Source organism: Xenopus laevis, chromosome 5L, assembly GCF_017654675.1.
Source record: "Xenopus laevis strain J_2021 chromosome 5L, Xenopus_laevis_v10.1, whole genome shotgun sequence".
Taxonomy (NCBI): Eukaryota; Metazoa; Chordata; class Amphibia; order Anura; family Pipidae; genus Xenopus; species Xenopus laevis.
In genome coordinates, this window is record NC_054379.1 from 127917021 (window position 1) to 127929029 (window position 12009).

At 38.8% G+C, this 12009-nt stretch overlaps 1 protein-coding gene across 2 annotated transcripts in view; it reads left to right on the forward strand.

The window, feature by feature from the left end:
* Positions 1–1505: 1505 nt before the first annotated feature.
* Positions 1506–12009, forward strand: part of pls1.L (plastin 1 L homeolog) — a 46042-nt gene continuing 35538 nt past the window's right edge. Inside the window, exon 1 of one of the 2 annotated variants that reach the window (XM_041563386.1) lies at positions 1506–1821. The gene's annotated coding sequence lies outside the window, so the exon portion shown is untranslated. Of the gene's footprint in view, positions 1822–8482; positions 8572–12009 lie in introns of those variants that run through there. The other variant, XM_018263816.2, reaches the window with a different exon arrangement.

The window sequence follows — 12009 nt, forward strand, 5'->3', positions numbered from 1 at the left end:
GAAGGATATGCAAATCTTACTATATTGGTACTAGGGGGAACTGAGTGCTCTATTTTTGTGAATCACTAAAATGAAGCATTCATCTGAATCCACAACCAAATCCAAACCCTAATTTGCATAATCCTTGATTTCCCTTTTCAAGTTACCAAAAATCCCAGGATTTAAAGGGTTCAGTTTTGGTTCAGCCAGGGACTTGGATTCAGCCGAATCCAAAACCGAATCATACATCCCTTATTTGTACTCAGCATTGGACTAATAGGTACATCAGCTCATGTCACAATTTGGAATTCTCTGGCTATGCTCTAAACCAGGGGTCCCCAACCTTTTTTACTTGTGAGCCACATTTAAATGTAAAAAATAGTTGGAGAGCAACACAAACATGAAAAAGTCCATGGGGATGCCAAATAAATGCTGGGATTGGCTGTTTGGTAGCCCCTATATGGACTGACAGCCTACAGGAGACACTGTTTGGCAGTACATCTGGTTCAAAACTTGCCTCCAAGCCTGGAATTCTAAAATAAACACCTGTTTTGAGGTCACTGAGAGCAACATCCAAGGGGTTGGAGAGCAACATGTTGCTCACGAGCTACTGGTTGGGGAACACTGCTCTAAACTGTTGAAGCACACTGCTCTGAGAAATTATAGATTTAACTCTATACTTTGCACTTGTCCTTCCAGCCTACCCCATGGAAAACCCAAAGGGCCCCACTGACCCAGACCCTCTACCCTCCCGAGATGAGACCTGCCTGCAAAGTGCTGGGTTTTGGTGCCATAGGAGGGCTGCAGTTGGGGTGGAGGGCCCTGAAACGGACCCAAGACGCCTCCAGTACGATGATTCTTTCTGTGCACCAGTGCTCACGTTGCATTCATATGCACCAATGCAATAATTTAAAGGAGTGGTTCACCTTTAAGTTAACTTTTAGTATGTTATAGAATGGCTAATTCTAAGCAACTCTTCAAATTGCCTTAATTTTTTCTTTTTTAATAGTTTTTAAATTATTTGTCGCCTCCTTGTGACTCTTTCCAGCTTTCAAATGGGGGTCACTGATCCCATCTTAAAAAACAAATGCTCTGTAAGGCTACAATATTTTTGTTATTGCTGCCTATTATTGCTCATCTTTCTATTCAGGTCTTCTGTTCAGTCTCTAATTCATAGCTATGCCTGCTTGCTAGGGTAAATTGGAACCTAGCAACCAGATTGTTGAAATTGCAATCCGGAGAGCTGCTGAATAAAAAGCAAAATAAATAAACAAATAATAAAAAATTAAAACCAACTTCAAATTGTCTCAGAATATCACTCTCTACATCATATTAAAGTTCAAATAAAGTTGAGCAACCCCTTTAATAAAAGAGATATACAACTTTGTCCTGTTGAATGCTAAGATTTTTTTAATTATTATTTTTGTTTGTTGCCTTGGTTTGGTTGTATGGAGTGCACCCCTTTGACTAAATGTATGTGTATATACTCTGGAGAAAGAAGATTCTTTACTCGCCTTGTGATCCCAAGATAAATCTTCACTAAAATCTCCAGCTTGAGGACAACCTATACTATACAGTGTCCACAAAGCACCATGGTGACAAGGACATTTAAACACGTCAGTGGAACCTGATCCTTAGCAACTACGAATCGTGTGAAACAGTGCCTGACTGGCCCTGCCTTCCTGTCTCATCAGTTTGATTGGATTATGGCCGTGCTTTTCATATGGCACGTTTCTTGCACAGTGCAGTTGCATAGAAAATAAGACTCTCAAATACCTAAAGCTGCAAATGTTACTTAGGAAAAGAAGTTGTTCCATGCTGGGTTTATATTAAGACATGCAGGTAGGTGTTTGAGTTTTTCTTACAGGTACGGGATCCGTTATTTGGAAAACCATTATCCAGAAGGCTTAGATTACAGGATGTCTGTCTCCCATAGACTCAATTTTATACAAATAATCCACATTTTTAAAGAGTATTTCTTTTTTATCTGTAATGATAAAACAGTACCTTGTACTTGATCCAAACTAAGATAAAATGAATCCTTATTCGAGGCAAAACCAGCCTATTGGGTTTATTTAATCGATAAATGATTTTCTAAATTTTACAAATTACAGACATCTGTTATCCGGAAAACCCCAGGTGCCAAGCATTCTGGATTACAGGTCCCATATATGTATATGTCCTATAAATGCATTAAAGAGATACTGACACCAGAAAATAACCTTTTTTTTTATGTCCAACATTATCTTTAAATGCTATTTATAATTTTGCCATAAAAGTATTTGCCTGATGCTTTTACGTTACCTTTCTTTCCCCCATGTTCCTCTATGAGGGGGCTGCCATATTTGTGCAGCAGTAGTCGGTTAGCATTAGAAACTCTGACAGACTGGGATGGGACAGTCAGGTTGGCAAAACAGTCAGGATTATGAACTTTTAGCAACAATTACTTACAAAAGTAGAACGATCAGCAACAATGATCAATGTGACCTAAATGTAACTTTTAATGTAGATTAATATTTTGAAAAGAACATTTTTAGTGTCAATATGCTCTATTCAAATGCCTATGTGCCTGAACACAAATTCATTGTAATTGTATAATGCTACCTTTCTAGTTATAGCCATGCTAATGACATTTATGCCAATCCTGTGTTCTGTATTACCCAGAACACCACTAGCTAGTATATATCAAGTATTTACTATGCACGGAATTAGGGTGAGAGGGCAACTAGAGCTCTAGTGTAGTTATCTGTGCATCACTCAAAAGCTGCATGTCAGGGTTGAGTAATGATTTAATAAGCCAAGTTGATGTTAACTGAAAGCTGAGTACCCCACTGTGAATTTGCAATGGGAGAGTTGACATTTATAAAACCTCAGTATCAAAAGCCATAGCTGGATTTCTGTTTTATTTGCCTCTTTTTAATTGTAAACTAAAAGTATAAATCCTACTACCCTGGGAAATTATGTCAATAAAACCAAGAAATGTTTAAAATCTTGAATATTTCTATAAATGATTGCTCTTGCCAACATTTTACATATTAAATATTGTATATCGTGATTATTTTTTATTATAATTGTTTGGGGTACAATTTTGTATTCATTTATTGAATGGTTAAAATCCTGGGGAAGGAAGTGATATCACATACTTAACAAGAGATCTTTACTGTCTTTCTTCTTTTCTAATATTAAGCTGTTCTTGTCCCTTCATTTATTTTATTGATCATGGTTGTCCTTATCTTACTTCGATAACATAATTGTCATGTGGTACCCAAAATTGCATCATATATTGCACTTAATAGGTCAGCTGCCTGTAGAATAGGCATAATATTAATAATAAGGTGCCATGCATAATCTTTATTGGGACTGCAGAGTGGGTGACAGTCTGTAGGTAGACAAACTGTGTACTAGATACAAGAATGGACATTGGATAAATCATCTTCCTTTTATGCATGCTTAACTGAAAACACCTATAGAAAGATGGTTATTGTAAAATATTAGCTTGCGAGAATGCATTTTAGAGGTGTTCCATTTAAAAGGGATTATATGGAAACAATATTTATTTTACAGTTAAAACATAGCACTGAAGGTTTAACCTAAAAAAAATCTCGTTTAGAAATTGCTTTGAACTGATGGGGTAACATCTGTGTTCCGTTGCCCTTTAAAACAGTGAATTATATTCCAAGGACAAAAAGAAATTGCAGTATACTGACTGCTCATCTACCTAGATAGTTCTCTTCTGCTCGGTGCAAGTCCAATAAATCGAAGATAACATTTGTTTTTTATATATATGGTTGTTTAAAATGACAATGATTATTGAAGTTGTTATGCCTATAAATTGCATTTTATTACAGTTATAGGTTTACAATGGAAAAAGTGTGCTGGCATTTACATGTTGAATATTTACAATTGCAATCGTGAGACTCACAGTATAAGGAACAACACACAACCATCCCAGCATAGAAACCTGGATGTATAGTTGGCCACTTGGCCATGGAGACATAAAGCAATAATTTGCATGTCTCTGTCCAGAATTCCTCAAGTTAGAGTTAAAGCATCTGATTATTTGATTTATACTTGGTGATACATGTGTTTTTAACATTAGTCATGTGAATAGCGTCTGTTTTTAAGAAGGCTCTCACTTCATGTCGTGCATTTTTACCCCAACTATCTATGATGGTTTTTAATATAACTATTTAAATAATATGATGTTAGCATTCTGTAGATAAAATTTAGGGATTATTTACAATGCACCATGCAGTATGCAAAGTGCAAAAAAAGGCTGCAATCTGCTATTTTTTGCTCTTTGCACACTGTGTGGTGCTGTTGAAGAATGACCAAAGATCTCTGCAATCTATTTTGGAGCACATAAACCTACAGCTTCCCCCATGAATACATCACTAAGGACCAGACAGGGAGCAGCACACAGGCACCTATATTATTTCATTTCAACATTTTACGAACATGTCCATCTTGTTTTTGAACAGCTACTGTACATTTACAGCAAAGTATTGCTTTGCAGGAGTTAAACTAAATGGACTACAAAATATAGAAAACTGAAGTTGATTCAGGAGGAACTGCATCAGTGAGCCATTTCTCTAACATGCTAGTATGATTATTACAGAGCTGTCAACCCCCCCCATTTGATGAGGATGTCTATTGTGGTCAAAAATTTGCCCAAATTCAGGCCTATTTTTTCCTAAATTTTATTGCCTTTTTAACTACTTGCCTTTTTCTACTTCTGCTGCTGCTTTTCTGCAACATATATCTGAAGTTCTCCCAGTGCCCCTCAGGTTTGCACCCACCCAGTATATAACTGGCCTAGCCGGCAAATCACCAGCTTGGCGACATTACAAATTTACCAGCAATGTAGTTGCCTGTAAATTTAGAATTGCCCATTTTCTCCTCCTCTCACTAAAGTTTTAGCTGCTAAACCCTCTCTACATTCACTGAAGGCTTTCATTTCTCCTGTCTGTTCATTTCCCTGCCACTGATGTCATAGAAATGCCCATTACCCATCTCATGACATCACAGGCCTGCCCCTCCCATGCCACCATTGATTGGCACCTCCCCCTGCAGAACGGGAAATAGTGAACCAGAAAGGTGGCAACGGTAACATAACATAGTAACATAGTAAGTAAGGTTGAAAAAAGACACACGTCCATCAAGTTCAACCTTTTTGTTTTTTATCTGCCTAACTGCTAGTTGATCCAGAGGAAGGCAAAAACCCCATCTGAAGCCTCTCCAATTTGCCTCAGATGGGGAAAAATTCCTTTCTGACTCCAAAATGGCAATCGGACTATTCCCTGGATCAACTTGTACTATGAGCTATCTCCCATAACCCTGTATTGCCTCACTTGCTAAAAAGCCATCCAACCCCTTCTTAAAGCTAATGTATCAACCTGTACAACTGATTCAGGGAGAGAATTCCACATCTTCACAGCTCTCACTGTAAAAAACCCATTCCGAATATTTAGGCGGAACCTCTTTTCTTCTAATCGGAATGGGTGACCTTGTGTCAGCTGGAAAGACCTACTGGTAAATAAAGCATTAGAGAGATTATTATATGATCCCCTTATATATTCATACATAGTTATCATATCTCCCCTTAAGCCCCTCTTCTCCAGCATGAACATCCCCAATTTGGCCAGTCTTTCCTCATAGCTAAGATTTTCCATACCTTTTACCAGCTTAGCTGCCCTTCTCTGTACCCTCTCTAATACAATAATGTCCTGTTTGAGTGATGGAGACCAAAACTGTATGGCATATTCTAGATGGGGCCTTACAAGTGCTCTATACAGTGGAAGAAGTTAATGCATCATGTATCTGTAATTTCTACTGATGTCCATGATAAAAGTACAGTATTTTGAGGCAAATGAATATGATGCCATGCCAATCCTAGCTGTCTGTTGCAGCTACTGATGATAGTAAGGACCATACAGTTCAGTATAAGATGTGTGGTTTATGACCCAATTAAGACTTAAAATGGAGGGCAGGATTTTAAAGTAACTGAACCTTACAGCTGGAACTTCTGTCCCGCTATATGTGAAGGCCTCAAAGTGCATCATACGAAATGTAGTTATTCTGTGTGTCTCTGATTAAAGGTACAGAGTTAGGACTAGTAGTTCTGCAGCTCACTGTAGGTTCTAACCACCCCTGTTGCACACGTGAGCCAGAATGGAGGAAGGTAGGAAGCTGAGTGCACCAGGCCCCTTAAAGATTTTTTTTCAGGGGGGGCTAACTCCCAGCCGTTACACCACTGCCTGTTGAACTCAAGTGAGTCATCACAGTGCATTATAGGGCACGCAATCAAATGCTGAAGACTTTAACCTTGGAGCTTGGAGTAAATGAAAGCTCAGAATTACCATTAACTCCCTGCTCCAGGCTTATTTCTGTAGTCTGCTTCTAGAGGTGAGTTTCTTTGTAGAAAACCCTAACATACTGTGGGAAGAGAAGACCTGAGGCATAATAAAGAACTGGAAATACAGCAGATCACAGCAGTAAACAGATCGATCGGCACCCTAAATCCAGAACAAGTGCTAGGCTCCCTGGTCATGGCTTTGCTTCCGCCTGTAGCAGCCGCCTTTGACCTCGGGAGAAGCCCTCAGCTACTCAGATGCTACCAGGACTTAATAAGAGAGGAGCCAAGCAAGAGTTCTGGACAAGCAAAGGGGCACGATTGGTTACCAAGGATTTAGGACGAAAGGCAACACAACTCAGAAGGAACAACCAGAATAGCGTAATCAGGTAGGCCAGGTCATTACAGGCAAAGTTCAAGGATAGTCAAAGTCAAACAGGCCAAGTCGGTACAGGCAGAGTTCACAGGATAGTCAGACAGGCAAGGATCAGGACTGGAGAGTTTGGAATAGTCAGGCAGGCAAGGGTCAGGATTGCAGAGTTCAGAATAGGCAGGCAGGCAAGGGTCAATCATTTATTGCATTAATCCTACCAAAAAAGCTGCTTCAGGCTTCTTTGCAAAGTATTCTCTGTTGAATGAAGCAAGCACACATGGAGGGGCCTATATTAGACCATAAAGGTGGTCACATATTTTGCAAGTGGGACAAAGGAAAGACTGTCCGTGATGCCTGATTTAAGGAGCTGAGATCCCATGCCATACATCAGTATGATAAAAAATCTGCTTTAAATTCTAAACAAGCTTGCAATCTGCTAAAATATTGATGTATCAGAAATATATTCTGTAAATTAGTCCTAAGCTGCTTGCATATACAGTTTTATAAGGTCATTTACTTGTGCTTTCAGCAATATAATTTTATAACCAGATATCTTGTAGATACAGCCAATCAAGAGATTAGATTGGGCTAAAGAATGAAGTACAGTTAATATCATCATCATATAGGGAAACAACCAATGTTTCATTGCTTTTTCCGTAAAAGGGAGCAAAAGCAAACAGTTTTGCAAATACAGTTTGCTCAGTCCCTAGAGCTGCTGCACTGCTTCCTATGTACAGCAGGCTTGTTTTAGATGCCAGTCCCTCTTCATCACAAACAGTATATGCCCCCCAAAACACAATGGTACCTGAAAATATAAAAGCTCTTCTGATATGTCTGGGTTGTGCAGATATAAATACAAACATCTTCTGACTTCTAGTCTGGGCTGGCGCCCTACTTTCTTTAAAAAATTCACCAGCCGCCCAGGGTACTTTTCCTCTAAGAACCACACCACCATATTTTCCTCTTGATCACTCATAGATACCCCCAGGTAACACATGTGCAGTGCAGAACTTTTTTTGCCAATTTCTCTTCTCCGAATGCACCCAGCATCAATATGCTCAGGGGATGCATGGGAAATCCAAAAAATTTGGTGGCACAGACTTTCCAACTCTAGTTCAGTCATGCATGTGTAAAGCTCTCATTACATGTAAGGCCACATTTCATGAAAAATATATTTACTTTCTGCATTTTTTTAATGTCAAAAGACAGTTTAGGCTAGGGCCATACAGGGCAGAAATCAGCCTTCTGAAACCCATAGGCTGATTTCAGGCCCCGTCCGCTAGCTGAATATTCTTATTGCTGGTGTCCGGAAGCCTTGTGTCAGCTTTGGGCAAACAGACTAGGGCGAAGAAGAGCAAGACTTTGCATTTCGAGCCAAAATCCACAGAGCAGGCTGATTTCTGCCCCATCTGGCCCTAGAGGCCACGGCTAGATGATGTTGGATCTTGACCTGCATTTCTCCACAGGCCGAGATTCCACTGCCCTGCTGTGCTTCTGCTCCTGGTTTACCTGCACCTGGAGGCATTGTTTCCACTCTGGTGCAGCAGTTTTTTGCATTTCCACCTGCAGAGAATCTGCATTACTTAACATCATCTGACCCAAGCCTTAGGGTACAGAATTTTGTTAATTAGCTTTTCTTCTTTATTGTACTATGTACATTATACAAAAGTTTGTGGCAGCTTCAAAGGCCACACCCATACTCTGCTCAGGTCGTCCCATAGTACAAAGTTCTTAGGAAATATTATAACTTACCCTTACAGGCAGCACCTTTCTCCCAAGTTGGATCTAGGAGAGAGAGGAATTCATCTGGTGAGACTTAAATGAACTACCACCCCACCTCTCTTTTGCCTAAGTTTTCTGCATCCAGGTAAGTATTCAGTTAGCCACTTGCCTGTATTTCTTCTAAACTAATTCCAATTTCTATTTCGGCAAAAAACACCATCATACCATTTACCATACAGAGAGCTCTCAGTACACGATTTTAAGTTATATCACTTGCTTGTTAATAGACAATTCATTCTGCACGAGTAGGGAAGTAATTGCTAAGTTTGTAACAGTACAATTGTGAATTGATTTAATCTTTTCCTCAGAAAGCAGCAGTTTTGGGAGATAAATCTAAATGGTAAATAGCAAATAAGAATAAAATAGGATTATTACAAAACTGGCCACTGAACCCTAGAATGCAAGTACATTTTAGGACTGCAATACAAAATACTTAACAGTATTATTAGTATTATTATTATTAATAATAACATATATTTATAAAGCAGCAACACATTACTTAGCGTTGTACAATACATGGTGATACATCAAACCCACAGACAAAAATAGAAGATACAACCAATACAAGAGGTACATTCCACAGTGATCAACACAGCTTTCTATCTACAGGTATGGGACCTATTATCCAGAATGCTCAGGACCTCTGGATTTCCAGTTAAGGGATCTTTCTTTAATTTGAATCCCCCTGCTTTAAGTCTACTAAAAACAGATAAACAATATAATATATAACCCTACTTGAATTGTTTTGCCACCAATAAAGATAATTTATAACAAGTACAAGGTATAGTTTTATTATTACAGAAAAAGGACATCGATTTTAAAAATGTAAATTATTTGATAAAACAGGAGCCTATGGGAGATGGCCATTCTGTAATTCAGAGTTTTCTATATCACATATAAAAATTACATTATTATCATAAATACAGAAGAAAAAATCTAACTCTTAAAATTGGTTAATTAAATTCAGGAGAAGTCCAGACTATAAAATATTTTAAATTCAGGATATAAACCTTATTAAAAAGGTGGGCTCTGATTAATTCCATATATCTACCTGCTTACACAGTCCTTCCTCAGTTCATACTTATAAGTGCTGTGGGTTTTACCTGCAGACATTAAAAGCCAGACAAAGCAACCAACAGACCCCCTTAACATGTGCTCTAGGCAAGCAAGCATAAGCTCACTACCCTCTTCTATATGGAGAAGAAATGGCAAGCACTGCCTTTGCCACTTGTTGAGATAAAATCAGTGCTTGCCATTTCTTCTCAATTGCACTTCACCTCCAGCTACGGTTTTGGGACGATGCACCCGGGCCACTCGACTAATTTGGTCAGTGCACTTCCCTTGAATTGCTTTGTATGCTGTTGATATTTGATGAACCGTGAGCAAAGGACCCTGAGTTTGTACATCCGGGTCAGATAGTTCATTTGGTGAGCTGTTTAAATTAAATAAGAGGCTGACACTACATATGTTGAGCCTGGCATTTACATACCAGGATATGCAATGAATACACCTAGGGGCACATTTACTAAGTTCGAGTGAAGGATTCGAATGAAAAAACCTCGAATTTCGAAGTTTTTTTTGGCTACTTCGACCTTCGACTACGACTTCCACTTTGAATCGAACGCTTCGAACTAAAAATCGTTTGACTATTCGATAATCGAAGTACTGTCTCTTTAAAAAAAACTTCAAGCTTTCTAAGCTTTTTTTGATCGAAGGAAAATCCTTCGATCGATGGATTAAAATCCTTCGAATCGTTTGAATCGAACGATTTTTCCTTCGATCAAACGATCAATTTGCGGTAAATCCTTCGACTTCGATATTCAAAGTCGAACCCTCGATATTCGACCAATAGTAAATGTGCCCCCTAGTGTTCAGTATTAAAAGTTTAGAACTCAGCCACAAAACAGAATTTTCGCCTCTTCTACATGGGACTTATTGAAAAAAATATAAAAAATGATTATAATTATTAAGATGACAGATAAAGATAAAAAAAAAGATAGAGTAGAGTAGAGCTACAATGTTTAAAATGAGCTGGCAAATGTCAGGGAAAATGTCATTTAGAAGTTCTTGCAGGTAAAAAGGCTGAGGTTAGGAATCCCTGTCCTGGAGGAGCCCTGAACCCAGTCCTTAAAATATCACATTCTGTAAGTCATCTTCAGTTGTCTAACAAAATCACATGATTGTAAAAGTTACAAACTCTTTTGGTTTCTATTGTGTGTAAAATCTTGCAGTAAATCCAAAGATTTGTTAAAGCTTAAAGGAACAGTAACACCAAAAAATTAAAGGAATGACAATATAATACACTGTTGCCCTGCACTGGTAAAACTGGTGGATTTGATTCAGAAACACAATTATAGTTTATGTAAACAAGTTTCTGTGTAGCTATGGGGGCGGCCATTCAAAGATGAAAAAGGAGAAAAGGCACAGGATATGCAGCAGATAACAGTTAAGCTCTATAGTATACAATGGGATTCTTCAGAAATGGCTACACAGTGGCCTGTTTATATAAACTATATTTGTGTTTCTGAAGCAAACACACCAGTTTTATCAGTGCAGGGCAACAGTAAATGATATTGTCATTCCTTTACAACACTTTAATTTTTTGGTGTTCTGTTCACAGTTCACCCTTTTTTTACCCCGCCAGAAGAGCAGGCTAATTGAGTCCACACACACTGGCTGGGGGATACATTAAAGCACTAGGCTTCCCGTGCTGGAAGGGAGCTCCCAGTGCAGGCGGCCATGTTGGGTCACACGTATGCGCATAATGTGCAAGTGTGAGAGCGTGTGACATGGCAGCCCGCACAGGGAGCTCCCTAGTGCTGGTGGGGGGCAAATTTTTTTTTAAAAAAAAAAAGACTATTCTATCCCCCAACTGAGGCTCTATTAACCCACGCCGCTGGCTGGGTAAAAAAATAAAAAGTGACCGGTGCCCTTTAAGCATATTCTGGATCTTATACATTCTTATGCCTTAGCACAGTGGAGAGCTGCAAAGAATCGGTGCATCAGTCTCAAAGACTGCTGGGGGGGCGGGGGGCAGGAGTGTACATGGCCACTGTGGTCCTGAATGGTATGCAGTTTAATTATGCATGTGAAATTGTCGTATTGAATGGTTGGTAAGCCCTAATAGATTTTTCTGTTGCACCCGTAACTTCTATTTGCATGTAACTGGCAAAATCTTCCAAGCCACATTGTTTTTTTCTGTGTCATGTAGTACAAAGTCTGCAATCTGTGTATGTATAGTGTTCTAGTACTCAGTGATAAGATCAATCATATGGTTTGTGTCAGGATCTGTAGTTTCGTTTCCCATGCTTACTAGCAAGCCTTCCTTGGCAAGTGGTTTGTACATTTTATACTTGTGTTTTTTTCCATTTCTGCACATTATTTTCTACAATTCTTTAAAACCAATCATTATGCCTTAACTAATGAAGAACTAATGAAGACCGTGAAAGAAAAGAATTGTAAAATAATTGCATTAGATAAGCAAAATCTATATTAAGAATCCATGGACTGATATGTAAGAGGG